The 6649-nt window shown below is 37.6% G+C and overlaps 1 pseudogene; it reads right to left on the minus strand.

Annotated features, from left to right (window-relative positions):
• Window positions 1-259: 259 nt before the first annotated feature.
• Window positions 260-2498, minus strand: LOC120864353 (annotated as a pseudogene).
• Between the last annotated feature and the right edge of the window lie 4151 nt (window positions 2499-6649).

Genomic DNA, 6649 nt, shown 5'->3' on the forward strand with positions numbered 1-6649 from the left:
TAATGCAGCTTTATTGATGTATAACTGAAATAGAATAAATTGCATCTCGCACACTTGCATGTTTCAGATGTTTCATCTGTAAGAAGTAATAGGTTTGCTTTTCCTTTCCAATTTGGATATCTATAGTTTCTGTCTGTTTGCTGTGGCTGGGACTTATAATACTGTGTGAAACAGAAGTGGTAAGAGTGGGCCTTCCTGATTTGAAGGAAGAGCTTTGAGCTTTTCACCGTTGAATATAATGTGAGCTGCCATGATTGGCTTTTTTTTTTTTTTTACTGTTTCAAAGACTTTATTTTAAATTGATATAGAATCTATTCAGTTACAAAAGCCATTTATTGCATTCTCTCCATTTCATAGCTGGAATTCAAAGTGTGAAGATTCAATTTACTCGTGAAAAAAAAAGATCAAGAAATCATCTGTAAGAGCTATTTCTGAAGAATATGCCCAGTATTCTATTGTTCTGTGCCTTTAGGTTACAGTACCAATGTCCTGCTTCCAGTAAAGTGTGAGACATGGGTCTAACTAAGGACCACATGAAACTTGGGCGACAAGCAATCGTGTAACAGCTGTGACATGGGTGCTGGCCTCCAGGCCTTGTGAGTTAGGACACCCTGCTTGCCTTTCCAGAAACACAGTGGCTCTGGACATCTCAACTGGTCCCTATGGTAGAGGGATTGAAGGATCCTTTTCTGAACTTGGCTTCTCCATGAAAGAGACAGGAGAATGGCTTAAATATTAATATATCCTGAAACTTACAAACAAAAACAAACAAGTCTGTGTCTTCTGCAAAGCTGGTGAACATGTGGATGCCAGTGTTTTTAGAGTGAGATGTTTTAGGGACAGTGGGTAACTGACTAAGTGAGGATGCTGTGTAAGATTTTTTCTTTTCCTGGAAAGGCAGAAAAGACTGAAAATCAGTTAAATGTAACATTTAGAATGTAACATCTTCACTTGGGAAATTTATGAATATGAAATCTACACAGCAACAAAACACCATCTTCCAATGACTGCACTGGCAAAGTCACCACACTAATTTCTGTTCCGCTTATTTCTTGGCTCAAGCTCAGCACTTTCAGCTGACCTTGTGTGACGATTCTGTCCAGGACTTATTTCTGTGTCTTGAAGATCATTTTTATATGATGCTTCCCAGGCTTCTTCTTATTCTAGAAGATCTCTTATGATGTCTGAACTGGAACTTTTGAATGAATCTGATTCTGATGAAGAAAGGGTTTCCTCTTGAATATCTGTACAACTGGAAGAATCATCTTGTCTGTCATGCTCTAATTTCCCTGGGGAGTCCAGCTTTGATTGAGGGAAGTGGTTTGTTTTTACCAAGGGTGTATCTGATGGTTTCATTTTATTATCTTCCTGTCCCACACATACAGAGGATAGTTTTTCTGTAGATTCATCTTCTCCTTTTGTTGCTTTTCTTTTGGACATTCCAACAGTCTTTTTGTATCCTTTTTTGGCTTGATCCACCAGAAGATGAAATTCATCCTGATGTTTTTTATGATATTTACTGTGAATTTAATCTATTTCCTTTTCTGTTTGGTCCTTTGTAAAAACCATTACAGTTTCATTGAGTTTACTAGCTTCAAAACGCATCCGAGTCTTCTCCATATTTTCAATTTCTTGAACTATTTCAGCAGCTGATTTAGGATGCAAAGCATCACACTGGGCATTGTACATGTGTACAAATTCTTGGTGCCTTTTAATGAGCTGCTGTTTATTTCCTTGAACAGATAATCCAAGCTGTTTTAGCTTTTTCTTTAAATCTCGATCTGAGAGCAAGCTATATACAGTTTTAGGCAGTGGCTTCCTTTTGTGAACAGAACTTCTGAGGCTTTCTTTCTTCTCTTCACGTGATAAACAGCTGTCCAAGTGCTTATTAATATGATTTTCTGGAATTTTAACCCCACAAACAGGACAATCCACTTTAGTAACTTGTTTCAAGGCTGATGTAGAGGGTGTCTCAGGAACACTGTCCTCTGAGGAACCTGAAGCTGACTTTTCTGCAGAAGGAGTCCCTCTGGTCTTCGCAGGAGAGCTCAGCTTTTTCTGAGGGCTTAATTTGCTTTCATTCTCTTTTATCAACAACTCTGACGCAGAACCACCACTTTCTCTGATCAAGAAATTCTCCATTAACTTGCTTCCTTGTTTTAATGAATGTCTGAAGGCTACAGCAGTGTCTGTTTTGGTGGCCAGGTTCTTTGAAGAGGAGGAAGCAGCAGAGATGGGTGGTGACTCTAAGGCAAACTGCAACAGACGATTCCGTGCAAAATTCAAGCTTTTTACCAGTTCATCTAAACCACGGTTATTTTTCAGGTCCGGCTCTGTGACTGTCACACAACAAGTTGGACATTGTGTTTTATAGGACAGAAATTTTCTTATACAGAGAGAACAGTCTTCATGACTGCCAGGGCCGGAGGCCACCAGGGCTCGACCAGGGAGTCCATGGTCGCCTCTAAAGAAACTGAGGGGGTCCGCTACCCGCTGGTCTCCTGCACTCCTCAGCCACTCGAAATTCCCCACGCTCCATGATTGGCTTTTATTATTTAGAGATTTGTTCCCTCTATACCAACTTTGATATTTAATTATTTTTTATTTAAAAAATTTAAATTGAAGTATAGTTGATTTGCAATATTAGTTTCAGCTGTAGAACATAGCAGTTCAGTATTTTTGCAGATTATACTCAATTATAAGTTATTAAAAGATATGATTATAATTTCCTATGCTATCTAATATAGCCTTGTTTATCTGTTTTATATATAGTAGTTTGTACTCTTAAACCCAAACCCCTAATTTTCCCCTCCCTCCTTCCTTCTCCCCTAGTTTTTTTCTATACCTGTGAGTCTGTTTAGCATATTATTCATTTGTATTATTTTTTTAGATTAAATATTTTAAGTGATATCATAAAGTATTTGTCAATCTGTCTGAATTATTTAAGTAAACATAATAATCTATATGTCCATCCACCTTGCTGCAAATGGAAGAATTTCATTCTTGTGACGAATATTCCATTGTATATAGGCCACATCTTATCTATCCATTCTCCTATAAATGAGCATTGGGTTGCATCCATATCTTAGTTGTTGCAAATAATGCTGCTAGGTAAAGAACCTGTCTGCCAATGCAGGAGATACAATAGATGTGGGTTCAATCCCTGGGTTGGGAAGATCCTCTGGAAAAGGGCATGGCAACCAATTCCAGTATTCTTGCCTGGAGAATCCTATGGACAGAGGAGTCTGGCTGGCTACAGTCCATTGGGTCACAGAGAGTTGGACATGACTAAAGTGACTAAGCACATGAATATCAGGGTGCATGTATCTTTTTGAATAAATTTTTTTCATTTTTCTCAGTATGTACCCCAAAGTGGAATTGCTGGAACCTGTGGTAGTTCTGTTTTTAGTTTGGGGGATTTTTTGGCACCTTCATACTGTTTCTCATGGTGGCTGCACCAATTTACATTCCCACCAACAGTGTACAAAGGCTTTCTTTACTTTCCATCCTCTCCAACAATTGTTATCTGTAGATTTTGTGATGACAGACATCCTGACAAGTGTGAGATGACAGCTTATTGTTTTGATTTGCATTTCTCTGATATTTATTTTGAGCATGTTTTCATGTGGCTGTTAGCCATTTGTATGCTTTCATTGAGAAAGTGTCTATTCAGATTTCTGCCCATGTTTATAAAACAAATTCTGATATCAAGTTGTATGAACAGTTTACATATTTGTTGTTCTGTCGCTAAAGTGTGAAAGTCACTCAGTCATGTCTGACTCTTTGCAACCCCATAGACTATATAGTCCGTGGAATTCTCCAGGCCAGAATACTGAAGTAAGTAGCCTATCCCTTCTCCAGGGGATCTTCCTGACCCAGGAATCAAACCTGGGCCTCCTACATTACAGGCAGATTCTTTACCAGCTGAGCTATCAGGGAAGTCACTAAGTTATGTCCAACTCTTTGAGACCCCATGGATTGCAGCACGACAGGCTTCCCTGACTTTTGCTATCTCCTGGAGTTTGCCCAAATTCTTTCTATTGAGTTGGTGATGGTGTTTATCCATCTCATCCTCTGCTATCCCCTTCTCCTTCGCCTTCAATCTTTCCCAGCACCAGGGTCTTTTCCTGTGAGTTGGCCCTTTATATTAGGTGGCTGGAGTAATGGAGCTTCAGCATTTAGCATTCATTCCAATGAATATTTAGCATTGATTTCCTGTAGGATTGACTGGTTTGATAATTTTGCAGTCCAAGGGACTCTCAAGAGTCTTCTCCAACACCACAATTCGAAAGCATTGATTCTTTGGTGCTCGGCCTTCTTTATGGTGCAACTCTCATATCTGTACATGACTACTGGAGAAAACATAGTCATAGTGCATAGACTATATGGATCTTTCTCAGTAAAGTGATGCCTCTGCTTTTTAATATGCTGTCTAGCATTGTCATAGCACCCCTTCCAAGGAACAAGAATCATTTAATTTCATGTCTGTAGTCACCATATTCAGGCTTCCCTGGTAGCTCACACAGTAAAGAATCCATCTGAGATGCAGGAGACCTGGGTTGGATTCCTGGGTTGGAAAGATCCCCTGGAGGAGGCAACCCACTCCAGTATTCTTGCTTGGAGAATCCCCATGGACAGAGGAGCCTGGTGGGCTGTGTACATGGGCTCACAAAGAGTCAGATATGACTGAGTGATTAAGCACACACACACAGTCACTATCTGCAGTGATATTGGAGACCAAGAAAATAAAATCTGTCACTGTTTGCACTTTTTTTCCTTCTTCAAGAGTCCAGATGCCATGATCTTAGTTTTTTGAATGCTAAGTTTTAAGCTGACTTTTTTACTCTCCTATTTCTACCCTCATCAAGAGGTTCTTTAGTTCCTCTTCACTTTCTGCTGTTAGAGTGGTTTCATCTACATATCTGAAATTGTTGATATTTCTCTTGGCAATCTTGATTCCAGCTTGTGGAATCAAGTCCAGCATTTCACATGATGTACTCTGCATATAAATTAAATAAACAGGGTGACATATTCAGCCTTGTCATACTTCTTTCCCAATTTGGAACCAGTCAGTTGTTCCATGTCCAGTTTTGGCTGTTGCTGCTTGATCTGCATACATGTTTCTCAAGAGACAAGTAAGGTGGCCTGGTATTCCCATTTCTTTAAGAATTTTTCAGTTTATTGTGATCCACATGGTCAAAGGTTTTAGCATAATCAATGAAGTAGAAGTAGACATGTTTCTGTAATTACCTTGCTTTCTCTATGATCCAACAAATGTTGACAACCTGATCTCTTGTTCCTCTGCCTTTTCTAAACCCTGCTCATACATCTGGAAATTCTCAATTCATGTATTGCTGAAGCCTAGCTTGACAGATTTTGAGCAGAACCTTGCTAGCATGTGAAATGAGGGCAATTGTGTGATAGTGTGAACACTCTTTGACATTGCCCTTCTTTGAGACTGGAATGAAAACAGATCTTTTCCAGTTTTGTGACTACTGCTGAGTTTTCCACATTTGCAGATATATATAAGTACAGCACTTTAACAGAATCATCTTTTAGGATTTAAATAGCTCTGCTGGAATGTCTACTTGGCTAATAACAGTACAGTCATCCCAGCTATGTTTTGTTTACAAGTTAAACAGAATATCTGTTTCCATTCTTTCATATTCAGTCTAATTGTGTTTGGATCAGTGTGTCTCTTGCAGATGACTTGTAGTTGAATTATGGTTTTTAAATTAATTAGGTCAAACTCTGTCTTTTATTTGGAGAGATTAACCTTTTTATATCTTAAATAATTACTAATAAGTGAGTACTTAAATCACTGTATTACTTGCTTTCAACATGATGTTTTTTGTTTTTCAGGTCTACTGTTACTTCCTTAATGCACCATATGAATTGCTTCTCATTGATTTTCTTCATATTTTAGTTATTAGTTGTTAACCTAAAGGTCAAAATTAATATGTTAAACTTAGAACAATCAAGTTTGAGTTAATACCCACTTAATTTGATAGTATACAAAACTATGTGCTGCACAGATCCATCTTTCCTTCTTTATTTTGTTGTTCTTACGAGTATATCTTTATACATTTGTGTCCATTAAAATTAATTTATATTAATGTTTTATGCAGTTTTTCTTTTATAGAAAGGAGATGTCTTAAAACCCAAAATACAATCAAACTACCCTTATATTCACCTATGTAGTTTCCATTACCAATGTTCTTTATTTTTCCTATGGCTTCATATTATTGTCTAGTGCCTTTTCCTTTTAGCTTGAAGAGATCATTTTAGCATTTGTTAGTCATATTTACTAGTGACAATCTGTCTTAACTTTTGTTTATCTTTGGAACATCTTTAATTCTCATCCATAAGTGAGGATAGTTTTGGTGGATAGAGTTCTTACTTGACAGAATTTTTAATTTCAGGACTTTAAACATGTCATTTCAATGCTTTTTGCCTTCCAATATTTCTGTTGTGAAATAAACTAACCTTATGGATGAAACACTATATATGACAATTCAATTTTCCCGTACTACTTCCAGCTTCTGTCTTTGTCTCTATTGGTTTGATCATAAAATGTCTTGGCATAAATCTCCTTGAATTTATCTTTCTTTAATTTCATTGATTTCTTTCAATATGGAGATTTGTATCA

This window comes from Oryx dammah, unplaced genomic scaffold, assembly GCF_014754425.2.
Source record: "Oryx dammah isolate SB20612 unplaced genomic scaffold, SCBI_Odam_1.1 HiC_scaffold_5, whole genome shotgun sequence".
Taxonomy (NCBI): Eukaryota; Metazoa; Chordata; class Mammalia; order Artiodactyla; family Bovidae; genus Oryx; species Oryx dammah.